At 46.4% G+C, this 27,905-nt stretch overlaps 1 protein-coding gene across 1 annotated transcript in view; it reads left to right on the top strand.

Annotated features, from left to right (window-relative positions):
• The first annotated feature begins 20,032 nt into the window (after positions 1 to 20,032).
• Positions 20,033 to 27,905, top strand: part of TBC1D10C (TBC1 domain family member 10C) — a 236,630-nt gene continuing 228,757 nt past the window's right edge. Inside the window, exon 1 of the mRNA XM_069232929.1 lies at positions 20,033 to 20,157. The gene's annotated coding sequence lies outside the window, so the exon portion shown is untranslated. The remainder of the gene's footprint in view (positions 20,158 to 27,905) is intronic.

Genomic DNA, 27,905 nt, shown 5'->3' with positions numbered 1-27,905 from the left:
GCCTAAAGAGACATTCATAGCCTGATTTGACAAGCTGCTATATTGATTTTGACTGATTGTTTATTGGATTTGACAAGGAACCAGTCTTGTTAGATGTTGTTAGTGTGAATGAACATTTGAAAAAAAAACTTAGAAGGGTTTTGCTGAACTGAAAACTTTTGAAATTTTTGTTTTGTTTTGTTTTTATTTTTGCTGCATAGTCATATTTTGCTTACTTTTTATTTTTCTGGTTCGTCATAGACCATGAGAATCCTCAGTAATCAACACAATAGAATTAGTTGTTGCAAATGTGTAAGTATTGGTTTGGCGGTAGCATGTGTATTAATATGCTTTTTGTCATTTGTAGGTTGTTGGAAAATGGGTTATTGGTAAGGGCAGGTAAGTACCTAGCAACAGGCCACTAACCTCCACTTAGGTCCAGTTAGGTCTCAGTAAATTAAACCCAGCTCAACCCTTGGTAGCTTGGCAACAAGCGACAAGGCTTAACTTAGGAGACAAAGAGTAAAGCATTCAAATATCAAAAAACAGTAATTAAATAAAACACAGGAAACAGTTTAAAAATCCAAAATCAGTTTATAAAAATAGATTATATTTTTATCTTCAAAATGACACCAAAATGAATAAAACTGAATAAGGGGAACCGGAGATATGAATTTGTAAAGAATTAATGCTTTCTAGTGGATGGAAGCAACTAGGGCTCAAAGGGTTAATAAAAAGAAAGTCACACTGGAAAGGAACAAGGTCCAGAGTTCAGGCCACCCGCGAGGTAACACTGTCACACTTACTTTCAGAAGTGTTTGATTCAGGAAAGTGGTCCACAGCACCAGCCAAGGGTTCAGAGGCTCTGGTGTGCCTCTTGGGGCCTGGCACTACAACTCCCACAATGCACCTCTTCAACTTATGGAGTTGCTCCAAACATCTCCAAACTTCTGGATCTTCTTCCAGAGATCCTTTTTGTGTCCTTGAAGTGTCCACAACTTGATCCAAGGTTCCAGAAGTTCTGAGTTGCTCCTTGGGAGTTGGGACTACAATTCCCAGAATGCACCTGGTCAGAAGCCTCAAATGGCCACTGGACGCTGGTCAGCTGGGCTCTGCTTGCAGGACTTGGTGCAGGGGACTCTGGGCAGCTCCTTTGTACCTGTAGCAAACATGGAGTCCCTTCTTGAAGCAGTAGAAGACAGGTAAAGTCCTTTTAGTGGTGAAACCCAAGTGTGCAGCTGGTGCAGTCCTCCAGAGTGCAGTGTCCAGGTGCAGGTCAGGGGTCCAGCAGGGCAGTCCTTCTTCTCCTGTAGGTCTTCCTTGTTGGAATCTGATAGGGATCTGAGGTGTAGGTGCAGGTCTGCCAGTTTTATCCTTGCTCCTGGGTGAAAAACAGGGGGTCCTGGTTCTCCAATCAGGGACAGGGTCCTTCCCCCTGTGATGACCACTTCCTGGGAAGTGTGGCAAAAATCAATCACAGGGAGCAACATTCCTCAAAAAACCATCATGGCTGAAAGTGATTTTTGGAGGTTACATATGGCTGAGCCCACCCACTGGTGTGGCTAAAAATCCTAAACACACCCCTCTCCTGCCCTCTAATCTAATCAAGGGGGCACCTAATTTTCTGGGTTTGCAGGATGTGAGGGTGTTGCTGAGTTGCTCCAAATGTCCTTCTCTGCCTTTGAAGACCAGTTTGGCAGCCCTCCCCCTTCCTGCTTCACTATCTGCTGAGGGGAGATCTCCTCCCCCAGGCACATCTCTTTGTGTGGATCCAGGCCACTTCACACCTCATCAAGGCAGCCTGGCCAATCAGAGCACAGCAGCAAAAACACTGCAGGGCTGAAGTTGGCAACTTTTCAGGTAAAGTTTAAAACTCTTTACCTGAACAAGTTATATTAAATCCAACAACTGGAAGTTGTGGGATTTATTATAACAATTAATCTGATACCAAACTTCTGGTATCTGTTACTTAAGGGGACTTTTAAAAGTAAAATAAAGTCTCCCCATTCTAGCCTATAGAGGCCATTCACTACAATGAGGGAAAAACAAATTTGGCAGTTTTACCTAACCAGGGCTTATAAAACTATTTTTATAAGGTCCCTGCTTATATATATATGGCACCCAGCCCTAGGGGCACATAGGGCACACCTTAGGGGTGACTTATATGTAAAAAATAAGGTAGTTTAAGACTTTGGAACTCCTTTTAATTCCAAAGTCGAATTTGCATGTAACTTTAATTTAAAAGCGGCCAGCAAGGCAGGCCTGCCTTTAAAATAACACTGGGCACCTCAGCAGTGCACCTATGGGGGCACTACCTATGCTGGGGTCCCTAACCCTCCATGCCCTACCATATACTAGGGACTTATAGGTAGGTTGACTTAGCCAATTATAATTAGCCTAATTTGCATATTGATTTTACACAGAGCACAGGCCCTGGGACTGGTTAGCAGTGCCCAGGGCACCATCAGAGTAAGGAAAACACCAGCAGAAAGTGGAAAATTGGGGCAAAAAGTTAGGGGGCCTCTGCAATCAGCCCTGTTCTCTCACATAGGTGTGATTGTTTATGAGATGAATGGAGCCACCGATGTTGCAGAGACACTTACTACTGACAATTCTTTAGAAACTACTACTATATTGTTAGTCAAAGATACGTTCAGAATAGATGTCAAATACTTACATGAAGAAAAAGAGCTTTCTTATAATGTTTTCAATTGCTTACTGCGTGAGTATGTTGAAGTGATGGACGCGAAAGATCGTTATGTTTGTATGCAGATTCCATCTTTTGTGGAAGAAATAATTGCTTACCATAGTTTGCCTTCAACTTATGCTATAAGTTGCAGTCTTTTACCAACACATTTCTATAACCAAGAGTATATACAGTACTTCTTTTCTAACTACGATGTTGTGTTTTCTTTTGCGCCTGTCATTGGTTATTTGAATAAAATAGCCAAGGATAATAACATAGTCTTTGTAAGAGGTTTCTTTGAGCCTACACTAACCTTCGCTACTGCTTTTGCACACAGGAATAATCTCACCTGTTTACTAACACCTGTAGAAAATACATTTTTAAATAACACAGAAGATAGAAGAAGAGAAATCCAGGCTAATGTAGAGAAATGATTAATCGTAGACCTGGGATTGATTATGCTTATACTGACATTACTAAACAAGGAAAATTAACATTGGATGCCGAACATGTGGGAAAGCTTTGTGTATATACAGGTGTAGTGCTACATGCACTGCGTGCAAGATAAACAATGGTGCAGGGTGTGGACCATTGGCCTCTGCTTCCATTGGCCTTCACTTCCATTTTGGTTCACGACTCCATTTTGTTGAGTCTGGTTCAGTGCGTAAGGCAATGTTCTGTGTTTTTCCACAAGCTTCGGCAAGCTGAAGGGTGGGGTGTTTTTCTGTTCAACTTCGCTCCATCTGCCTGATACGAAGGGCGCTATTTACATTCCACGAGCTATCAGTTAGAACAACAGGGGGATGCGCCTGTACACAAGGAGGAATGCAAGCTGCCTGTACACAAGGAGGAATGCAAGCTTCACCTTGGAGCCCTCTCCTGGGAACTTGGCCCGTTCTGAGGAGACGTCTCGAAGGGTGAACAAGGTACCGCCGATTGCACAATTTGTAAAGGAGGGGGTCTTTTTCTAGAAAAGACTCCTGGGCGTTAGTAAATACTATAAAGGTTGGGGGCCTGGATGGACTGGTTTAGGAACTCTCTTCTGGGTTGGACGCAACGCCAGGAGGACTGATTGTCCCGAACAGAGGCTCCCTGTGCCAGCTGATTTGGGTTCCCCAGCTTTGTGTACGGCGGAGGGATGCAGACGCTCTTTTCGGTGAAGCTTTTCAATTTATTAAGTATATTGTGTGTGCGCGCGTAATATGTACTTATTCTTGCAGTCATTTTCATGCTATTGAGCATTGAAGTATATTGTGTGTGATTGTATTATATGCACTTACTCTTGCAGTTATTCACAGAGTGCTTATATCTTCATCATTATTCTCATGTCATTCTCCTGATGTATATATATATTAGTGTGGTTTAGTTTTGCTAGCTGAGAACTTGCCCCTTAAATAAACTTGATTATTCTACTTACGAAGGTGTCTGAGAGTGATTGCTTTACATTGTGCCTTAAAATATTCTGAAGAGTAAAGCAACACAAATTGGCGTAGTCGTTGGCAGGATTCGAAAAAAAAAAAAAAGGGAAAATGCTTAATAAGATCAAAGCGAACTCAAAAGCAAGTTCTCATGTAGCAAATCCAGACATAGAAATACCGGGGTGGGAAACTGTCCCGTATAAACTTTTAGCTCAGGAATGGTCACGTTGTGCTGGTTTGTGTGAAAATTGGAATGCGTGTATGTTGAATGTAGAACCTGAAGAGGTGCTTATATGTTTACAAAAAGTTTCAATTGACAAGGGAAGGGAGATTTGTGCGTTGGGGAGGCGAGGCTGGATCTTGCTTTCTGCGTACCGAAAGTTGTATGAAATTTTTTTACAGTTACAAAAAGACCACGAGCAGCTGGAGAAGGAGTTAGTAGAAGCCCGAAGTTCCTCTACCATGCTAGCTTGTCAAAATAAATTATTAAGTGATAAGTTGGAAATGTACCAACTGGTTGCAGAGAGAACGGCCGTTAGCGTAGCTAAATATAAACACAAGAAACGAAGAGGGAAAGTTAATAAAAAGAAGGTGCATTTAGCTATCTCTCAGGCAGGATTAGCCTTTGACCCTGAATTTTGGGATGGAAACATCTGGGATACATTTGATTTTTCAGATGGGTCCGGGGGCGATGACTGCCAAGATGTTAGACAGGAGAAGACAGAGCGCAGGAATGTTGTCCGTGCGCAGCCCATATATCGGCGAAAGTTACAGCATAGCCCAGCTAATCCTGGAGGGGTGATGTTGGATGCCCTAGAGGATTATACACAGCAAGAACTAAGTGATGTGATAGACAGATTTCGACAGAGGTCTGGGGAAACATTGCTTACGTGGTTGGTGCAGGTGCACGATATGGGGGGATAGGGGGTCCAATTGGATCACGGCGACGCCCCGAGGCTTTGTATGTTAAGTACAGACCCGGTTATCCAAAAGGAGTTTAGAACTTATCCAGGGAATGGTCCCATGACCAATTTGTTGGAGCTAGCTGCGCAAGGGTGTGCTCAGAAGTATCCGACAGAGTCAGACTGGCCGCCTAATGATAAACCTTGGTATACTTTGAGAGATGCAGTACAGAGATTGAAGGAAGAAGGGATGAAAACAGCTATCTTTATGGGTAATGCCCATGATTTGATAAATGGAATTTTAAGTGTGTCTGTGCGAAACCGGTTGATTAGGGCCGCTCTTCCTGCATATAAGCATGCCATCATGGTTAATTAATCAGACGGGTAACCCATTGTCTCAGGTGGTAGAAGCGGTGCGTGAGTTAAGTGATTTAGGAGAATGGGCTAAGCCAGAGAGGAATTCACGGTCTGAGAATCGTACTGATAACAACAGGGTGACAAGGCGAGACATGTTTCAGGCCTTGCTGCGAGATGGGGTGACCAGGAATGAAATTGATGGGATAAGCACCAAGGACATGTGGGAAATGTACCGCAAACGCGGTTTGGATAAAAAGGAGGGGAGCAGGAAAGGGAACAAGAAGGATAACAAAGTGGTGAACCAGAGAAAGGCAGGAGGGGAGGAGCATGAGGGTGAAAAGGGAGAGAGAGGGAGAGAACCCCACAGTAGAGAGAGATCCCCAGAGGATGGAAATTGGGAGGAAGAGCACCGAAGCGCAGAGGGAACCCGGAGCAGGGAGAGAGACCGGGAACTGACAGGTTCTGGGAAAACTCGAGGAAGAGAGTGGGAGAGGGAGCTGGTAAGCTCAGAGAGGTTGCGAAGCAGAGACAGGGAGGAGGAGTTCCCTGAGAATTACCGCAAACTGTATCCAGATTTGACTTGGGCAGACTCTGATGTGCGCAGAGTGAAAATAGATTAGGAAACAGGCCAAACTCCGGTGCAGGGATGGGCTCGCAAAGATAACAGACCTCATGTCAAAGTAGAAATTTATTGGAAATGTTCAAAAAGTTCGAGCCCTCGTTGACACCGGAGCGGAGGCCACTTTGATTCATGGCAATCCAAGAAAATTCAGGGGACAGTACTTCACCATTACGGGATTGGGTGGAAAAGAAACCCCGGCAGTGCAGATAGTGGTTCCCATGAAAATAGGGGCACTTCCAAAGAGAGAATACACTGTCCTGATTGTGCCCATTCCCGAGTACATTATTGGAATTGACATTTTGAAAGGGATGACCCTACATTTGGAAGATGGATGTTATCAATTTGGTTCCAAAAGATTTATATCAATAGCCGCCGCGAGGGTGGGGCTGTTGAAGATTCCTCCGGTAACACTTCCCCAAGCTACTAAGGTGATTCAAATGAAACAGTACAGAATACCGGGAGGACATGAGGAGATTAGCCAGACTATACATGATTTACTAGAGGCCGGGGTAATAGTTCCCATCACCACTGCGTGGAATAATGCCCTCTGGCCTGTTCGTAAAAGTGATAACAGTTGGAGGATTTGCATTGATTATCGCCAATTGAATAAACATACACCTCCTCTGACTGCAGCGGTCCCAGACACCATTACCTTGATTGAGAACATACAGAAACACAGTGGGACTTGGTATGCAACCATTGACATTGCCAATGCCTTCTTTACGATACCAGTAGCTACTGAGAGCCAGCCTCAGCTGGCATTCCAGTGGGCGGGGCGTCAGTACACCTTCTGTAGATTGCCCATGGGGTATTTACATAGCCCCACTATCCGGCTGGTGGCAGAGCATTTGGATGAAGTACCAGTGGTTCCTGGAGTGCAAATTTCTCACTATATAGATGACGTGATGATGCAGGGAGAGACACAAGAACAGGTGCAGATTCAGCTAGACAGGGTGGTGGAACATTTGCAGAATAAAGGGTGGGAGATTAACCCTGAGAAAGTGCAGGGACCGTCTCAGAGCGTGAAATTTTTGGGCATTCAGTGGAATCAGGGACAGAGAAGTGTTGCCAAAAGTGAAACAAAAGATTAAGGAATTCGCAGTACCGCGAAATCGGAAGGAAGCCCAGAGTTTTATTGGACTATTCGGGTATTGGAGACAACATATACCCCATTTGTCTCCGATTTTGGCCCCATTGTACAAAGTTACACGAAAGAAAAATGCGTTTGAATGGGGAGAGCAGGAGCAGCGCGCGTTTGAATTGGCGAAAGACGCCATTCAGCATGCTTTGGATTTGTGGCCGATTCGAGAGGGAGACATTGAGTTGAATGTGACAGTCCAGGGGCAGTATGCCAATTGGAGTTTATGGCAAAAACAAGGAAGAAAGAGGGTGCCCCTGGGATTTTGGACAAAGAAGTTACCTGAGGCAGGAGAGCGGTATACTCCCTTTGAGAAGCAGCTGCTGGCCTGCTATTGGGCCCTGGTTGATACTGAGCAAATTACACTGGGACACAATGTGATTCTAAGGCCTGAAATTCCCATCATGCAGTGGGTGATGAGTTCCCCTAAAACTCATAGAATTGGACATGCGCAAGAAGCCAGCATTATAAAATGGAAATGGTATGTCCAGGACAGGGCACGAGCGGGTCCAAAAGGAACTGCCGTTTTGCATGAGCAGGTAGCGCAGGCTCCAGTGGAGAATTCCGAAATGTTGCATGATGTACCTTCAGTGTGTGAATCCCCAGTAGGGTGGGGCCAGCCGTTCGCAGACTTGTCTGCAGATGACAAAAAACTTGTGTGGTTCACAGATGGTTCAGCAAAATATGTTGGAGCGAAAAGGCACTGGAAGGCAGTGTCCTATAATCCTGTTACAAAGAAGCTTTTGACAACTACAGGACAGGGAAAAAGTAGCCAGTATGCAGAGCTTTATGCCGTGTATCAGGCTTTAAAACAGGAGCTACCTGGAAAATGTCACATTTATACAGATTCCTGGTCTACCGCCAATGGGTTAGCTACTTGGCTTCCCACGTGGCATGCACATCAGTACAAAATCCATAACAAAGAGGTATGGGGGAAGGAGTTATGGCAGGAGATCTGGGAAATGTTACCTCAAAGCACCGTGACTGTCTATCATGTGGACGCTCACTGTCCAACTGATTCATTAGACCGATGGTTCAATTGTCTTGCAGACGATCGAGCCAATATTCAAGAGGCTGAAGTGGAGGCGCAGAATTCTGATTTGGTGGGAATGGCTAAATGGGCACACCAGAAATGTGGACATCTTGGAGAAAAGGCTACTCACAGGTGGGCTGAGATTAGAGTGATGCATCTTCCCCTAGATTTGATTAAAACAGCAATCATTGAATGTCCCATTTGTCAGCATGTACAGCACAGACCGGTCCCACAGGTGGTGAGAGGCCAGCTAGGCAGAGGTAAATTGCCAGGACAGATTTGGCAGATTGATTACATTGGACCAATGCCAGTGAGCAGAGGGTGTCAGTATGCCTGCACTGTGGTAGACACTTACTCTGGTTATCTCATAGCCTTTCCCTGCAAGCGCGCAACTCAGCAGAGCACCCTGAAAACATTAGATCTGTTGATTCTGTACTATGGGGTGCCACTCCAGATTCAAAGTGATAACGCCAGCCACTTCAAGGGCAGACTAGTGCAGGACTATTGTGCACAACACAATATTGAGTGGATTTTTCACATACCTTACTACCCACAAGCAGCGGGACTGATTGAGAGAATGAATGGGTTGCTGAAAGAACAATTGCGTAAACTGTCTGATGGGACACTGAAGGGGTGGAGGGATAATTTGTATGATGCTTTGCAAATTTTGAACAACCGACCCCTTACAAATGCTGAGACACCTCTCATGAGAATGCTGACACCTGCTTTACAGATTAATCCGTTTACAACGAGCAATACCATTGTGTATTGGGAAACAGCTCCAGGAGCTTTGGCCCCATATCGAGCTACACCAGAATCTGCAGGACTTGACTTACATGCTTTACACATGCATCGATTGAAACCTAGAGACATCACTCAGATTGAAACTGGGGTGGGAATTCAGATTCCCCCTGAGCATTACGGTCTGATCGCCCCTCGATCTGGGCTTGCCTTGAGGGGCATCCAAGTTTTAGGAGGCGTGATAGATGCAGACTACCAAGGCGAGTTGAAAGTCATTCTCTTGAACAGTGGTGACACAGACCTAGTGGTGCAACCTGGTGATCGCGTTGCCCAAATTGTCATCATGCCGGTTTATGGAGGTGTTGTTAAGAAGGGGAGTGCCCCAGCTCTTCTCACTGTAAGAGGCAAAGGAGGGTTCGAATCTACTGACAAGAACCCAGGGGCCAAAGTGTGGATTGAATCCCCAAATAACCCTCCTCAACCCGCTGATGTCATCGCCACTAGACCAGACAATGTCCTGGTAGTTATGCGACCTGGTCAAGACAAATGGGAACATGTTCCCGCTGACAAATGCTATCTGCGAGAATGATAATACGTGTTTTGTCCTTTGTTCTTTTCAGATCATCCTGTGGAGTGCCTGTGCCATGAGTGTGGTGTATGGAGCCCGTTCGGGAGACTCCACCGGGGAGCGAGAGGGGGTCATAGCCCAAAAATTCAACCGTCAGCCGCAGATGCCGACGCTGCTGCATCAACCGAACAATGCATCTAGCGCAGGAAGTGCTGAATATATCTCACTTCTGTATGAGTAACATGCAAAGCGTCCAAGATCTGATTACTACTTGTCTAGTGGCAGTGCCCACTCCTGCTGCTGTATTATTGCACATCTTTAACAACACAAACCAGGATGGAATGGTGGATGTGAGTGACGTTCACTCCCATCTGTCACTCTATGAGTACTGCCGTCATTGCCCGGAGGTGGACCGGCGGTTGTGGAGGAACATGACATCTATACTCACGTTTAACATCTCAAATGGGGATGTGTGCTATTCATTGACCTGTGATCCTATGAAAATAGGTAAATGTGCTCAGCTCAAATTGGAGAAAAGAGACAAAAACTTAACTGCTGCACAACGGACGTTGTGCCACTCACGGAATGACCTAACCTGTTTGAATGTAAATAATTCGATGTTTTGCCATCATGTGGTGCCTGCTGCCAGCCACATTCAAAATGTTAAGTTGCCTAAAGGTTGGCTCTTTTCTTGTGGTAACCTTTCTTTTACTTATATTCCAGCCAATCTAACCGGAGGGCCTTGTGCCTGGTCACGCTTAGGCTTTCTCATGTTTCCTATGGATACTGCTCTACACCCTTGCTATACCAGAGACACTATTCAATTACCTACGGACTGTGATTCTGAAATTTCATTGCTGTCCAAAACAGAATATGTTAGTTTAGCTGGTTCTATCGTAGGGGTGCCAGGACTTGCAGTATATAATACCAGAGTTATTAATAAACTTGCATGTTTAGTAGTCAAGAATATTAACTATACATCAGCTGCCTTAGCTAAGCTGTTATTAGATGTACAGGGAATTAGAAGAGCTGCTTTGCAGAATCGCACTGCTATTGATTATTTACTGCTTAAACACAACCATGGCTGCAGTGATTTTGAAGGATTGTGTTGCTTCAATTTATCCGACCACTCCATATCAATCAACTCCCATATAGAGGCCCTGCATAAATTAGTGAAAGGGGTGCAGCAGGATGTTGACAAGGAGTGGTGGGATTGGGCTTTTGGATGGCTGCCTAATTTAGGCCAACTGCGTTATATCTTTGGTGTAATCATTATCATAATAGTTATTTTAATTTCATTATGTTGTTGTATTCAGTGTGTGCCTAACCTTCTATCTCAGTGTCGCCCAAAAGCATTGCCATTTCAGCTTATAGGATATACTTAGTTGTAAGTTGGCCAAATGGTCCAAGGGTGGAAATGTAGTGCTACATGCACTGCGTGCAAGATAAACAATGGTGCAGGGTGTGGACCATTGGCCTCTGCTTCCATTGGCCTTCACTTCCATTTTGGTTCACGACTCCATTTTGTCGAGTCTGGTTCAGTGCGTAAGGCAATGTTCTGTGTTTTTCCACAAGCTTCGGCAAGCTGAAGGGTGGGGTGTTTTTCTGTTCAACTTCGCTCCATCTGCCTGATACGAAGGGCGCTATTTACATTCCACAAGCTATCAGTTAGAACAACAGGGGGATGCGCCTGTACACAAGGAGGAATGCAAGCTGCCTGTACACAAGGAGGAATGCAAGCTTCACCTTGGAGCCCTCTCCTGGGAACTTGGCCCGTTCTGAGGAGACGTCTCGAAGGGTGAACAAGGTACCGCCGATTGCACAATTTGTAAAGGAGGGGGTCTTTTTCTAGAAAAGACTCCTGGGCGTTAGTAAATACTATAAAGGTTGGGGGCCTGGATGGACTGGTTTAGGAACTCTCTTCTGGGTTGGACGCAACGCCAGGAGGACTGATTGTCCCGAACAGAGGCTCCCTGTGCCAGCTGATTTGGGTTCCCCAGCTTTGTGTACGGCGGAGGGATGCAGACGCTCTTTTCGGTGAAGCTTTTCAATTTATTAAGTATATTGTGTGTGCGCGCGTAATATGTACTTATTCTTGCAGTCATTTTCATGCTATTGAGCATTGAAGTATATTGTGTGTGCGCGCGTAATATGCACTTATTCTTGCAGTCATTTTCATGCTATTGAGCATTGAAGTATATTGTGTGTGCTTGTATTATATGCACTTACTCTTGCAGTTATTCACAGAGTGCTTATATCTTCATCATTATTCTCATGTCATTCTCCTGATGTATATATATATTAGTGTGGTTTCGTTTTGCTAGCTGAGAACTTGCCCCTTAAATAAACTTGATTATTCTACTTACGAAGGTGTCTGAGAGTGATTGCTTTACATTGTGCCTTAAAATATCCTGAAGTGCATAGTTTTGATATTCTGAAGAGTAAAGCAACACAACAGGCCACAGAGTAGTAGTGATAGAGTGTTTGTGAGTACAAGTGAATGCAGACATGTATTTTTGTTTCAGAGTAAATAGGATTTTATGATCAATGGACAGGGACCACCAGTGCCTGGTGTTCACTACATGTGTGAGAAAAATGACTATTACCGTCTTCCTAGAGGATGGTTTGGCACATGTTATTCGGGAATAGTCATTCCGAAAATGTAACAGTTGGAAGACTTGAATAAATGTCCTAAATTTACTAGAATTAAAATGAGACACAAGCGAGAATCAGTTTCTGGCATTGTAGGAGACATATTTGGAGCAATAATTCCTTCAGTGGGAGTTGTTCTGAATTCAATCAAGATACAGAGGTTGTGTACACTAGTGGATAACATCTTGACGACATATTCTGGAACTATTATTCTCTTAGATACTGAATTGGCTGCTAGAAGAGCTATGGCTCTTCAGAACCGTCTTGCATTAGACATCCGTTTAGCAAAAGAAGGCGGAGTTTGCTAATTACTTGGTCGGAGTCATTGTTGTTCACATATACCGGACAATTCAAATTTAGTTAAAGGTTTGATTAACAATTTAACAAATAATAAAGAAGAATTAAAAGAACTAACTGAAACTACTATCTGGGAGAAAGCTGGCAAGCCAATTGCATATGTGGGAAATTGGTTTGGCAACTTGGGAAAAGGGATTATATTAAAATTAACCAAATGGTTCTTAATAATTGTGTTTTGTATAATTGGTATTTTGGGAATTATATAGATTATGTAAATTGATTAAAAGGAAAAAGTTTGAAAAGAATCAAAAGAGACTTGATATTCAGATGGGAAACTGTTATTAAAAAAAATACAGGGAAAAAGAAAATTCATAAAAAAGGTGGAAGAAACAAGATTCTAAATTTGAAAGAAAAAGAAAATAAATTAATTTATTTATGAGTTTGTATGATGACATATTTAGTCATTAGAGGAGGGATTGTGAAAGCAGAGATTTTACTGATAAAAATCTAGAATTATTGTAATATGTACTGATCTTGAGAAACTTATGTGTGGTTTTAACTTTTATTAATGACAATGTTAACAAAATGGGTGGTTTTTGTAATGGCCGCCATATTCCATTTTGTTCTCTAGTCATGCTAACTTTAGATTAAATGGAATTATGTTTCATTATTCAATGTTTACACGAGAAGAGTGTGTTTAATAGTTTATAAATGTGTAACAGCTACCCCTGGTGGTATTTTGCAGTAGTCTCTACAAGGACAAAGTTTGATGTATTTAATGGAAGATTTCTATAGCTTGACTGTCCTTATTGTTTAGAAAATGTTACTAACGTGTGTGTTTCCCTCAAGGGTGGAAGTAGAAGAAACAATGTCAGCATGTTCTTCCTGAGCTTGAGATTTTGTCGAGTTTGAACAATGGATCCACAGACGAAACGGAAGAAGATAGGACGGTAGCGCATCAAAACGTAATGTACTATGAATGTGTAATTTCTAGATATCTGTTAATATTCTAATTTGTCATATGTACGACACCTTATGTCCTAACCAATCGTTGTCTTTGATGATTTTAATTTAACGTTCTGACACGAATGCTGTGTGTCATTCTATGGTCAGTCAGTCAGTCATTCTTTAGACATTTCTTCAGACGTTCTGTCATAAAGACATTTTGTCATTCAGTTATTTTAATAGCTTTGGCTATTGTGCCTTGGATACTTTTATGCAAATAGTTTAGTGTAACTTATAGTCCAAATCTTGTCATCTATAGAACCCCTCAGTAACTTATATATTATGAATTGTTATGTGTCTCTTGTTTTCTAGGTACCAGCTGCAATACGCTAATTAATTGCTGCATATGATTTTATATAACCCAAGATAGACTGTTTTTCTAAATTTGTGTTACTAAATCTTTTACATGAAGCCTAACATGTTACTGCTAATTAGTGGTTAGTAAGAGATTACTGTCTTCACATACTCATGATAAGTAGTGAAGTTCTTTGACTTCATTGCCTAAATGTATGTGATATCTCTAGCCCAGATTTTGGTGCTACTGATTTGTGTCATAACTCTTGAGTTATTTTTGTCTACTTGCTTTGAATAAACTCAGATACATAAGGCATACAAAAAACATAATGGTGGTGCACCACTTGTCCAAATTGTTGAAATATGTATTGAAAAGTCCAATCTTTTCTATATAATAAAGATATGGTGAATCTTATCTTTATTTTCTTCCACTTGTTCTCAATAACACATCAAGTTTGTGGTAACAACAGCCAACAGCCAACGTGTTTCGTCCTACCACATAGGACTTCTTCAGGGCTGTAACATGACACACAATCCACCATAAAAGTATAAACAACAATACACATGTAACCACAGTTTTGCATGCTTGAGAATTAAAAATTGTCTACACATGTACAAAGACATAAATACAAACTAACTAAACACAATTAGACAAACAAAGTAAATGTGAGCAAAAAACAACAAGAGAAACTGACAAGGGATTTTACAACAAAGCATTAATAAAGGTGAACTAATAAATTATATATGCATCACCATTATGTTTTTTGTATGCGTTTTTCCCCTTTTTTTCTTAAAAAGGCTCACACCTTAGCAGCAGGTGTTTGGTTGAGGTGCAAACAGGGAACAATTTCATATATATTTTTTGCTCACGATCCAGCTGGGAACATACAGCGATAGGTGCGCTTTCTATGAGTCTGCTGCTTTCGCTTGTTTGGAGATTCAGATATACGAGACGTTCTAATCAGCCTTTGATGACTCTTTATATGTATCATTTGTGTTTGAGAATTATCTTCGGGACTTTGTTAATATTGGGAAATAAACGTATATACCTTTTTAATAAATTGGTGTGGTTATTATAGAGTAATTAGATTGTCTGATTCTTGTATATTGTTGTTTATGTGATGGTTATGATGTATTCAAATTGACATCCCCTCAATTCAATGTCAGTTAGGTCCATCTGACTAAAATGCGCAATCCACTATTCAGCAGGTGGCGGACACACATATTCATTCATTCATTCACACACACACGCACTCATGTGCGCACACACACATTCATTCACTGCACTCATTATAAAATATTGCAAACATACACGCATGCACGCACCAAACATTCATTTAAAAAAAAAAAAAAACTTCTTACCTTCAGCTCTGCCTCGGAGGTCCCAGGAGGGTTGGGACTGCTGCCTTCCCTCATTGGCTGACTTTAGGTCAACCAATGAGGGAAGGCAGCAGTCCCAACTTCGTCACAGAGTGGGATAGGGTCAGTGAGACTGATGACCCCACCCCACTCTGTGACGAGGAGTCATTGATTGACACTCGCCATGGGTGCTTCAGGGCTTAAACCTGAAGCGCCCAGGTCAGAGTCAATGGGTGATGCTTCCCCTCGTCACCGAGGGGGAGGGCCTCGAGGCACCTCTGCTGACCTGAGGTCACGCCCATAGGAGCTGTGACCTCTTCAGCCCAGCAAACTTCAGCTCAGGCAGCCAGGAGTCTGCGCAAATCATGCATATCTCGCTCCTGACCTGAAATTGAAGAGTGTGTCAGCCTGACAGACACTCTTGTTGAGGGGTAAAAGAGAGTGGGGCGTGGCCCCACAGCCCCAATGGACAGGCCCCGGCTGCTAATGGCAGTGTTACCCTGTCACCAGGGAGAGGACAGGGGCAGGAATCGTTCATGTGTAAAAACTATTTAACAAATACTTCTCAGTTCAGTGCAATAATGTGAATGTTAATGTCAAAGTTTCCAGATGTCAAAGAAATTCACTTTTTTGAACTTTGAAGAGAATTTATATTTGTTTGCGTAATGTTTGTTGTATGATTAACATGTAAATATTTTCAGGTCTCGGTTCGTACACAAGGGCTAAGCCGTACGCTTGGCACGACTCTGGCTCGGCTCGACCCGTCAATGTGTTGGCTCGCCCACCTCTACATGGAGGACACGAGGGGACGAGAAAGGAATGAGTAAATGTGAGCGTGAGAGAGGGTGCATGCGACACCACAGAGTAGAAAGGAATAGGAGAGAGCAGAACAGTGAGATTATGGTGTCAGTGTTGTGAGGTGAATACATCTGTCTGTCTCAAGTTTGTGTTCAATGTGACCTGTCTCTGGCTGAGGTGATAGCTGTCTCTGTATGAGGTGATAGTTGTCTCTGTATGAAGTGTTAGTGGCCTCCAGTGTGAGGCGAGTGTTTCTGTCTCTAGTGGGAGGCGAGTGTTGCTGTCTCTCCAGCGTGAGGTGAGTGTTGCTGTCTCTCCAGTGGGAGGCGAGTGTTGCTGTCTCTTTAGGGTGAGGCGAGTGTTGCTGTCTCTCCAGTGTGAGGCGAGTGTTGCTGTCTCTAGAGTGAGGTGAGTGTTGCTTTCTCTAGTGTGAGGTGAGTGTTCCTGTCTCTCCAGCTTGATGTGAGTGTTGCTGTCTCTAGAGTGAGGTGAGTGTTGCTGTCGCTAGAGTGAGGTGAGTGTTGCTGTCTCTTTAGTGTGAGGTGAGTGTTGCTCTCTCTAGTGTGAGGTGAGTGTTGCTGTCTCTAGGGTGAGGTGAGTGTTGCTGTCTCTTTAGTGTGAGGTGAGTGTTGCTGTCTCTTTAGTGTGAGGTGAGTGTTGCTGTCTCGAGCATTAGATGAGTGTTGCTGTCTCTAGAGTGAGGTGAGTGTTGCTGTCTCTCTAGTGTGAGGTGAGTGTTGCTCTCTCTAGTGTGAGGTGAGTGTTGCTCTCTCTAGTGTGAGGTGAGTGTTGCTGTCTCTAGTGTGAGGTGAGTGTTGCTCTCTCTAGAGTGAGGTGAGTGTTGCTGTCTTTAGTGTGAGGTGAGTGTTGCTCTCTCTAGTGTGAGGTGAGTGTTGCTGTCTCTAGTGTGAGGTGAGTGTTCCTGTCTCCAGTGTGAAGTGAGTGTTCCTGTCTCCTATGTGAGGTGAGTGTTGCTCTCTCTCCAGTGTGAGGTGAGTGTTGCTGTCTCTAGAGTGAGGTGAGTGTTGCTGTCTCTAGTGTGAGGTGAGTGTTGCTCTCTCTAGTGTGAGGTGAGTGTTGCTGTCTCTAGTGTGAGGTGAGTGTTGCTCTCTCTAGTGTGAGGTGAGTGTTGCTCTCTAGTGTGAGGTGAGTGTTACTGTCTCTCTAGTGTGAGGTGAGTGTTGCTGTCTCTAGAGTGAGGTGAGTGTTGCTGTCTCTAGAGTGAGGTGAGTGTTGCTGTCTCTAGTGTGAGGTGAGTGTTGCTCTCTCTAGTGTGAGGTGAGTGTTGCTGTCTCTAGAGTGAGGTGAGTGTTGCTGTCCCTAGTGTGAGGTGAGTGTTGCTCTCTCTAGTGTGAGGTGAGTGTTGCTGTCTCTAGAGTGAGGTGAGTGTTGCTGTCTCTAGTGTGAGGTGAGTGTTGCTCTCTCTAGTGTGAGGTGAGTGTTGCTCTCTCTAGTGTGAGGTGAGTGTTGCTGTCTCTAGAGTGAGGTGAGTGTTGCTGTCTCTAGAGTGAGGTGAGTGTTGCTGTCTCTAGTGTGAGGTGAGTGTTGCTCTCTAGTGTGAGGTGAGTGTTGCTCTCTCCAGTGTGAGATGAGTGTTGCTCTCTCTAGTGTGAGGTGAGTGTTGCTGTCTCTAGCATGAGGTGAGTGTTCCTGTCTCTCTAATGTGAGGTGAGTGTTGCTGTCTCTAGCGTGAGGTGAGCAACGTGAGGTGAGTGTTGCTGTCTCTAGTGTGAGGTGAGTGTTGCTGGCTCCAGTGTGAGGTGAGTGTTGCTGTCTCTAGGGTGAGGTGAGTGTTGCTGTCTCTAGGGTGAGGTGAGTGTTGCTCTCTCTAGTGTGAGGTGAGTGTTGCTCTCTCTAGTGTGAGGTGAGTGTTGCTGTCTCTAGTGTGAGGTGAGTGTTGCTGTCTCGAGCATTAGATGAGTGTTGCTGTCTCTGGTGTGAGGTGAGTGTTGCTGTCTCTAGTGTGAGGTGAGTGTTGCTCTCTCTAGTGTGAGGTGAGTGTTGCTGTCTCTAGTGTGAGGTGAGTGTTGCTGTCTCGAGCATTAGATGAGTGTTGCTGTCTCTAGTGTGAGGTGAGTGTTACTGTCTCTAGAGTGAGGTGAGTGTTGCTCTCTCTAGTGTGAGGTGAGTGTTGCTGTCTCTAGTGTGAGGTGAGTGTTGCTCTCTCTAGTGTGAGGTGAGTGTTGCTGTCTCTAGAGTGAGGTGAGTGTTGCTGTCCCTAGTGTGAGGTGAGTGTTGCTCTCTCTAGTGTGAGGTGAGTGTTGCTGTCTCTAGAGTGAGGTGAGTGTTGCTGTCTCTAGTGTGAGGTGAGTGTTGCTCTCTCTAGTGTGAGGTGAGTGTTGCTCTCTCTAGTGTGAGGTGAGTGTTGCTGTCTCTAGAGTGAGGTGAGTGTTGCTGTCTCTAGAGTGAGGTGAGTGTTGCTGTCTCTAGTGTGAGGTGAGTGTTGCTCTCTAGTGTGAGGTGAGTGTTGCTCTCTCCAGTGTGAGATGAGTGTTGCTCTCTCTAGTGTGAGGTGAGTGTTGCTGTCTCTAGCATGAGGTGAGTGTTCCTGTCTCTCTAATGTGAGGTGAGTGTTGCTGTCTCTAGCGTGAGGTGAGCAACGTGAGGTGAGTGTTGCTGTCTCTAGTGTGAGGTGAGTGTTGCTGGCTCCAGTGTGAGGTGAGTGTTGCTGTCTCTAGGGTGAGGTGAGTGTTGCTGTCTCTAGGGTGAGGTGAGTGTTGCTCTCTCTAGTGTGAGGTGAGTGTTGCTCTCTCTAGTGTGAGGTGAGTGTTGCTGTCTCTAGTGTGAGGTGAGTGTTGCTGTCTCGAGCATTAGATGAGTGTTGCTGTCTCTGGTGTGAGGTGAGTGTTGCTGTCTCTAGTGTGAGGTGAGTGTTGCTCTCTCTAGTGTGAGGTGAGTGTTGCTGTCTCTAGTGTGAGGTGAGTGTTGCTGTCTCGAGCATTAGATGAGTGTTGCTGTCTCTAGTGTGAGGTGAGTGTTACTGTCTCTAGTGTGAGGTGAGTGTTGCTCTCTCTAGTGTGAGGTGAGTGTTGCTGTCTCTCCAGTGTGAGGTGAGTGTTGCTCTCTCTAATGTGAGGTGAGTGTTGCTGTCTCTCCAGTGTGAGGCGCGCGTTGCTCTCTCTAGTGTGAGGTGAGTGTTGCTGTCTCTAGCATGAGGTGAGTGTTCCTGTCTCTCTAATGTGAGGTGAGTGTTGCTGTCTCTAGCGTGAGGTGAGCAACGTGAGGTGAGTGTTGCTGTCTCTAGTGTGAGGTGAGTGTTGCTGGCTCCAGGGTGAGGTGAGTGTTGCTGTCTCTAGGGTGAGGTGAGTGTTGCTCTCTCTAGTGTGAGGTGAGTGTTGCTCTCTCTAGTGTGAGGTGAGTGTTGCTGTCTCTAGTGTGAGGTGAGTGTTGCTGTCTCGAGAATTAGATGAGTGTTGCTGTCTCTGGTGTGAGGTGAGTGTTGCTGTCTCTAGTGTGAGGTGAGTGTTGCTCGCTCTAGTGTGAGGTGAGTGTTGCTGTCTCTAGTGTGAGGTGAGTGTTGCTGTCTCGAGCATTAGATGAGTGTTACTGTCTCTAGTGTGAGGTGAGTGTTGCTCTCTCTAGTGTGAGGTGAGTGTTCCTGTCTCTCCAGCTTGATGTGAGTGTTGCTGTCTCTAGAGTGAGGTGAGTGTTGCTGTCTCTAGTGTGAGGTGAGTGTTGCTCTCTCTAGTGTGAGGTGAGTGTTGCTGTCTCTCCAGTGTGAGGTGAGTGTTGCTCTCTCTAATGTGAGGTGAGTGTTGCTGTCTCTCCAGTGTGAGGCGCGCGTTGCTCTCTCTAGAGTGAGCTGAGTGTTACTGTCTCTCTAGTGTGAGGTGAGTGTTGCTGTCTCTCTAGTGTGAGGTGAGTGTTGCTGTCTCTAGTGTGAGGTGAGTGTTGCTCTCTCTAGGGTGAGGTGGGTGCTGCTGTCTCTAGCGTGAGGCGAGCATTGTTCTCTCTAGGGTGAGGTGAGTGTTGCACTCTCTAGGGTGAGGGGAGTGTTGCTGTCTCTAGCATGAGGTGAGTGTTCCTGTCTCTTTAATGTGAGGTGAGTGTTTCTCTCTCTGGCGTGAGGTGAGTGTGCCTCCCCCAGAGCTGTTACCTCAGCTCTCACTTCTGGTTCTTGGCGGGACAGGAAGTGACAGCGGTTTGAAGGCACAGCTCTCTCCACCCCCTCTCCCCAGGCTGTAGAGCTCTCACCCTTCTTCATACCTAGAGACGGAAGAGGCATGGAGGGAGGGGAGACACCCTGCCGCTGGGCCGGTGAGGTGGGGGACATTCCTGCCTGAGAGGAGAGAGCATCTGGAGAGAGAGGTGAGGGAAGGGTGGCCCTTGGGACGAAAGAGGGAGGCGGTGAGATCGGCCTGGGGAGAGAGGGGGGAACTGGAGTAGAAAAGCTGTGGATGGGGGAGGAAAGGTGACATGAAGGAGTAGGGTGTAGAGAGGGAGGGAAGGAGAGTACAGATGAGAGAGGGTGGAAAGCCAAAAGGGGAGGAAGTGATGGAAGAGCCAGGAGAGGGAGGAGAGAAAGTGATGGAGGAGACTGGAGAGGGGGGGAGAAAGTGATGGAAGAGACAGGAGAGGGAGGGGGGGAAGTGATGGAAGACACAGAAGAGGGAGGAAAGGAAGTGATTGAAGACAGAAGAAGAAGGAGAAGAAGTGATGGAAGACTCAAGAGCAGGGAGATGAAGTGATGGAAGAGACAGAAGAAGAAGGAGAGGAAGGAGGGGAAGTGATGGAAGAGACTGGAGTGGGAGGAGAGGAAGTGATGGAAGAGACGGGAGAGGGAGGAGAGGAAGTGATGGAAGACAGAGAAGTGGGAGGAGAGGAAGTGATGGAAGACAGAGAAGTGGGAGGACAGAAAGTGATGGAAGAGTCAGAAGAGCAAGGAGAGGAAGTGATGGAAGAGACAGAAGAGGGAGGAGAGGAAGTGATGGAAGAGACTGCAGAGGGAGGAGAGGAAGTGATGAAGAGACTGGACAGGAAGGAGAGGAAGTGGTGAAGAGACTGAAGAGGGAAGAGAATAAGTGATGAAGAGACAGAAGAGGGAGGAGAGGAAATGACGGAAGACACAAGAGGAAGGAGGTGAAGTGATGGAAGAGACAGAAGAGGGAGGAGAGGAAGTGACGGAAGATACAAGAGGAACGAGAGAAAGTGATGGAAGAGACAGAAGAGGGAGGAGAGTAAGTAGTGGAAGAGACTGGAGAGGGAGGAGAGGAAGTGATGGAAGAGACTGGAGAGGGAGGAGAGGAAGTGATGGACGAGACAGGAGAGGGAGGAGAGAAAGTGATGGAAGAGACTGGAGAGGGAGGAGAGGAAGTGATGGAAGACATAGAAGAGGGAGGAGAGGAAGTGATGGAAGACTCAAGAGGAAGGAGAGGAAGTGATGGAAGAGACTGGAGAGGGAGGAGAGGAAGTAATGGAAGAGACAGAAGAGGGAGGAGAGAGAGTGATGAAAGAGACTGGAGAGGGAGGAGAGGAAGTGATGGAAGAGACAGAAGAGGGAAGAGAGGAAGTGATGGAAGAGACTGGAGAGGGAGGAGAGGAAGCGATGGAAGAGACAGGAGGGGGGAGGGAGGAGAAGAAGTGATGGAAAACACAGAAGAGGAAGGAGAGGAAGTGATGGAAGAGACAGAAGAGGGAGGAGAGGAAGTGATGGAAGAGAGAAGAGGAAGGAGAGGAAGTGATGGAAGACACAGAAGAGGAAGGAGAGGGAGTGATGGAATAGACAGAAGAGGGAGGAGAGGAAGGGGGGAAGTGATGGAAGAGACTGGAGCGGGAGGAGAGGAAGTGATGGAAGAGACGGGAGAGGGAGGAGAGGAAGTGATGGAAGACACAGAAGTGGGAGGAGAGAAAGTGATGGAAGAGACAGAAAAGGAAGGAGAGGAAGGGATGGAAGAGACTGGATAGGGAGGAGAGGAAGTGATGGAAGAGACAGAAGAGGGAGGAGAGGAAGTGATGGAAGAGAGAGAAGAGGGAGGAGAGGAAGTGATGGAAGAGACTGGAGATGGAGGAAGTGATGGAAGAGACAGAAGAGGGAAGATAAGAAGTGATGGAAGAGACAGAAGAAGGAGGAGAGGAAATGACGGAAGACACAAGAGGAAGGAGGTGAAGTGATGGAAGAGGGAGGAGAGGAAGTGACGGAAGATACAAGAGGAAGGAGAGGAAGTGATGGAAGAGACAGAAGAGGAAGGAGAGAAAGTGGTGGAAGAGACTGGTGAGGGAGGAGAGGAAGTGATGGAAGAGACTGGAGGGAGAGGAAGTGATGGGCGAGACAGGAGAGGGAGGAGAGGAAGTGATGGAAGAGACTGGAGAGGAGGAGAGGAAGTGATGGAAGACATAGAAGAGGGAGGAGAGGAAGTGATGTAAGACTCAAGAGGAAGGAGAGGAAGTGAGGGAAGAGACTGGAGAGGGAAGAGAGGAAGTAATGGAAGAGACAGAAGAGGGAGGAGAAAGAGTGATGGAAGAGACTGGAGAGGGAGGAGAGGAAGTGATGGAAGAGACAGAAGAGGGAGGAGAGGAAGTGATGGAAGAGACAGCAGAGGGAAGAGAGGAAGTGATGAGAGAAACTGGAGAGGGAGGAGAGGAAGTGATGGAAGAGACAGGAGACGGGGAGAGGGAGGAGAGGAAGTGATGGAAGACACAGAAGAGGAAGGAGAGGAAGTGATGGAACAGACATAAGAGGGAGGAGAGGAAGTGATGGAAGACAGAAAAGGAAGGAGAGGAAGTAATTCAAGACACAGAAGAGGAAGGAGAGGAAGTGATGGAGGAGACAGAAGAGGGAGGAGAAGAAGTGACGGAAGACACAGAAGAGGAAGGAGAGGGGAAGTGATGGAAGACACAGATGAGGAAGGAGAGGAAGTGATGGGAGAGACAGAAGAGGGAGGAGAGAAGTGATGGAAGACACAGAAGAGGAAGGAGAGGAAGTGATGGAAGACTCAAGAGGAAGGAGAAGAAGTGATGGAAGAGGCTGGAGAGTGAGGAGAGGAAGTAATGGAAGAGACAGGAGAGGGAGGAGAGGCAGTGATGTAAGACACAAGAGGAAGGAGAGGAAGTGATGGAAGAGACAGAAGAGGGAGGAGGGGAGGTGATGGAAGACAGAAGAGGAAGGAGATGAAGTGAAGGAAGACTCAAGAGGAAGGAGAAGAAGTGATGGAAGAGACAGGAGAGAGAGGAGAGGAAGTGATGGAAGACACAAGAGGAAGGAGAGGAAGTGATGGAAGAGACAGAAGAGGGAGGATAGGAAGTGATGGAAGACAGAAGAGGAAGGAGAGGAAGTGATGGAAGACTCAAGAGGAAGGAGAAGAAGTGATGGAAGAGACAGGAAAGGGAGGAGAGGAAGTGATGGAAGAGACAGGAGAGGGAGGAGAGGAAGTGATGTAAGACACAAGAGGAAGGAGAGGAAGTGATGGAAGACACAAGAGGAAGGAGAAGAAGTGATTGAAGACACAGAAGAGTGAGGAGAGAAATTGATGGAAGAGACTGGAGAGGGAGGGGAGGAAGTGATGGAAGAGCCAGAAGAGGGAGGAGAGGAAGTGATGGAAGACAGAAGAGGGAGGAGAGGAAGTGATGGAAGACTCGAGAGGAAGGAAAAGAAGTGATGGAAGAGATTGGAGAGGGAGGAGAGGAAGTGATGGAAGATATTGGGGAGGAAGGAGAGGATGTGATGGAAGAGACTGGAGAGGGAGGAGAGGAAGTGATGGAAGAGACAGAAGAGGGAGGAGAGGAAGTGATGGAAGAGAGAAAAGAGGGAGAAGAGGAAGTGATGGAAGAGACTGGAGAGGGAAGAGAATAAGTGATGAAGAGACAGAAGAGGGTGGAGAGGAAATGACGGAAGACACAAGAGGAAGGAGGTGAAGTGATGGAAGAGACAGAAGAGGGAGGAGAGGAAGTGACGGAAGATACAAGAGGAACGAGAGAAAGTGATGGAAGAGACAGAAGAGGGAGGAGAGTAAGTAGTGGAAGAGACTGGAGAGGGAGGAGAGGAAGTGATGGAAGAGACTGGAGAGGGAGGAGAGGAAGTGATGGACGAGACAGGAGAGGGAGGAGAGAAAGTGATGGAAGAGACTGGAGAGGGAGGAGAGGAAGTGATGGAAGACATAGAAGAGGGAGGAGAGGAAGTGATGTAAGACTCAAGAGGAAGGAGAGGAAGTGATGGAAGAGACTGGAGAGGGAGGAGAGGAAGTAATGGAAGAGACAGAAGAGGGAGGAGAGAGAGTGATGAAAGAGACTGGAGAGGGAGGAGAGGAAGTGATGGAAGAGACAGAAGAGGGAAGAGAGGAAGTGATGGAAGAGACTGGAGAGGGAGGAGAGGAAGCGATGGAAGAGACAGGAGGGGGGAGGGAGGAGAAGAAGTGATGGAAAACACAGAAGAGGAAGGAGAGGAAGTGATGGAAGAGACAGAAGAGGGAGGAGAGGAAGTGATGGAAGAGAGAAGAGGAAGGAGAGGAAGTGATGGAAGACACAGAAGAGGAAGGAGAGGGAGTGATGGAATAGATAGAAGTGGGAGGAGAGGAAGGGGGTAAGTGATGGAAGAGACTGGAGCGGGAGGAGAGGAAGTGATGGAAGAGACGGGAGAGGGAGGAGAGGAAGTGATGGAAGACGCAGAAGTGGGAGGAGAGAAAGTGATGGAAGAGACAGAAAAGGAAGGAGAGGAAGGGATGGAAGAGACTGGATAGGGAGGAGAGGAAGTGATGGAAGAGACAGAAGAGGGAGGAGAGGAAGTGATGGAAGAGAGAGAAGAGGGAGGAGAGGAAGTGATGGAAGAGACTGGAGATGGAGGAAGTGATGGAAGAGACAGAAGAGGGAAGATAAGAAGTGATGGAAGAGACAGAAGAAGGAGGAGAGGAAATGACGGAAGACACAAGAGGAAGGAGGTGAAGTGATGGAAGAGGGAGGAGAGGAAGTGACGGAAGATACAAGAGGAAGGAGAGGAAGTGATGGAAGAGACAGAAGAGGAAGGAGAGAAAGTGGTGGAAGAGACTGGTGAGGGAGGAGAGGAAGTGATGGAAGAGACTGGAGGGAGAGGAAGTGATGGGCGAGACAGGAGAGGGAGGAGAGGAAGTGATGGAAGAGACTGGAGAGGAGGAGAGGAAGTGATGGAAGACATAGAAGAGGGAGGAGAGGAAGTGATGTAAGACTCAAGAGGAAGGAGAGGAAGTGAGGGAAGAGACTGGAGAGGGAAGAGAGGAAGTAATGGAAGAGACAGAAGAGGGAGGAGAAAGAGTGATGGAAGAGACTGGAGAGGGAGGAGAGGAAGTGATGGAAGAGACAGAAGAGGGAGGAGAGGAAGTGATGGAAGAGACAGCAGAGGGAAGAGAGGAAGTGATGAGAGAAACTGGAGAGGGAGGAGAGGAAGTGATGGAAGAGACAGGAGACGGGGAGAGGGAGGAGAGGAAGTGATGGAAGACACAGAAGAGGAAGGAGAGGAAGTGATGGAACAGACATAAGAGGGAGGAGAGGAAGTGATGGAAGACAGAAAAGGAAGGAGAGGAAGTAATTCAAGACACAGAAGAGGAAGGAGAGGAAGTGATGGAGGAGACAGAAGAGGGAGGAGAAGAAGTGACGGAAGACACAGAAGAGGAAGGAGAGGGGAAGTGATGGAAGACACAGATGAGGAAGGAGAGGAAGTGATGGGAGAGACAGAAGAGGGAGGAGAGAAGTGATGGAAGACACAGAAGAGGAAGGAGAGGAAGTGATGGAAGACTCAAGAGGAAGGAGAAGAAGTGATGGAAGAGGCTGGAGAGTGAGGAGAGGAAGTAATGGAAGAGACAGGAGAGGGAGGAGAGGCAGTGATGTAAGACACAAGAGGAAGGAGAGGAAGTGATGGAAGAGACAGAAGAGGGAGGAGGGGAGGTGATGGAAGACAGAAGAGGAAGGAGATGAAGTGAAGGAAGACTCAAGAGGAAGGAGAAGAAGTGATGGAAGAGACAGGAGAGAGAGGAGAGGAAGTGATGGAAGACACAAGAGGAAGGAGAGGAAGTGATGGAAGAGACAGAAGAGGGAGGATAGGAAGTGATGGAAGACAGAAGAGGAAGGAGAGGAAGTGATGGAAGACTCAAGAGGAAGGAGAAGAAGTGATGGAAGAGACGGGAAAGGGAGGAGAGGAAGTGATGGAAGAGACAGGAGAGGGAGGAGAGGAAGTGATGTAAGACACAAGAGGAAGGAGAGGAAGTGATGGAAGACACAAGAGGAAGGAGAAGAAGTGATTGAAGACACAGAAGAGTGAGGAGAGAAATTGATGGAAGAGACTGGAGAGGGAGGGGAGGAAGTGATGGAAGAGCCAGAAGAGGGAGGAGAGGAAGTGATGGAAGACAGAAGAGGGAGGAGAGGAAGTGATGGAAGACTCGAGAAGAAGGAAAAGAAGTGATGGAAGAGATTGGAGAGGGAGGAGAGGAAGTGATGGAAGATATTGGGGAGGAAGGAGAGGATGTGATGGAAGAGACTGGAGAGGGAGGAGAGGAAGTGATGGAAGAGACAGAAGAGGGAGGAGAGGAAGTGATGGAAGAGAGAAAAGAGGGAGAAGAGGAAGTGATGGAAGAGACTGGAGAGGGAGGAAGTGATGGAAGAGACAGAAGAGGGAGGAGAGGAAGTGACACAAGAGGAAGGAACAAGAGACAGGAGAGGAGACCAGAAAGTGAGGGCAGGGAGGAGAGAGGAGAGAGATTAGAATGCTGGAGAGAAGGTGTAAATGAGGGCGGCTAGGAGGCAAAAGATGAGGAGAGTGGACAAGAGAGAAGGGGCTTGGAAAAGGAGAGGATTTAGGAACTAGGAAGAAAAATGGGGTGGTGAGAAGGAAAAATGGAAAATGAAAAAGGGGCAGGAGGTGGCAGGGCAGAGGGTGGGGAAGGCCGGATTGAGGGTCCTCGGTCGGCCTTTGGACCCTGTCAGTGCGTGGAGCTGGCCACAGGTGTCCTCCCTAGGACACTTACCGTGGCCATCAAACAGAGACCTGCTAACTTCACACCATCACGGCCCCTCCCCTGGGGGTAAGCCCAGTGCTTAATTTGTGCTTTTTGTTTCCGGTGCAAACTTATTTTTGAGGGCCGGCGCTTATTCTTCTGCCTCAAGCATTTCATGCGAGCAAAAGACACATATGGGAAAGATGGAGAAAGAGGAAAAACGAAAAAAGCGTCACAATGGAAGAAAACAGAAAGCTGCAGGAGTGAGCTGAAGGGGCAGGGAGTGGCTGTAAATGGATAGAAGAGGCCCAAGATGGCGCCAGGATTACGCTGCCTCAGTATTCAGTGCTCGAACATTTAAATGCAGCAGCCGCTTGTTTCAGAGGATGGCTTTGCGCACTGGCACGTTTTAATTTACAAATTAAGCACTGGGTAGGCCGAGTCATCGTTCCATTCAACCCCCCCACGAACTTGACTTGATTAAATTTCTTCTTCTTTGGGATGGAAGGGAACTTGCCTTTTGAAAGTAACCACCCGGGATAGTTTGCTCATGTCCCTCTTAAGAAAGAAGCGTCAGTTCTCAGTGCCCCACTTCCGGTAGTGCCCCCACCCCCAATAGAGTGACAGCAGCACATGAGTATGCTTCCGGCTTCTTCCGGTTTGAGGGGCTGGGTGCAGGGGTTTGAGGACGAACGAGTTAAATACAACGTGCTCTTGACACGTGTTTCGCTCCGAGATGGCTAAATACATGACACAGTGCTATCTCGTGTGCCCGTCACATGCAGTGAATATTGTGAATGTGTACTAGTCAGGTGAAGCACGATTCCAGCTGGGATTTCTCTTCCAAAGGTCGCAGGTCACGGATCTCCTTCAGTTTTTGCACCGTTTCCTAGAATTAATAACTCCCCTGTATAGGAATGTTAGCCCCCCCACATGGAGCTCTCATAGGATGCACGCCTGGTAAAAGCCAGGTCCTCACACGTATTCCCATGACATGGGATATGGGTTGTCATTGCATGGTGCTGCCACGGGCCCGGTAATGACTGCCTGGGAGTTTGCACCGAGCAGGAACTGCACAGCTCGTGATGAGGACCCGGACGAGCGAGGCAAGGCCATTGGCAGACACCCTCAAGGAGCTATGTCTGATAGGACAGCGCTGTG

The sequence above is a fragment of the Pleurodeles waltl genome, chromosome 4_2 (assembly GCF_031143425.1).
Source record: "Pleurodeles waltl isolate 20211129_DDA chromosome 4_2, aPleWal1.hap1.20221129, whole genome shotgun sequence".
NCBI classification, from domain to species: domain Eukaryota; kingdom Metazoa; phylum Chordata; class Amphibia; order Caudata; family Salamandridae; genus Pleurodeles; species Pleurodeles waltl.
This window is presented reverse-complemented; position numbering and strand designations above follow the sequence as displayed.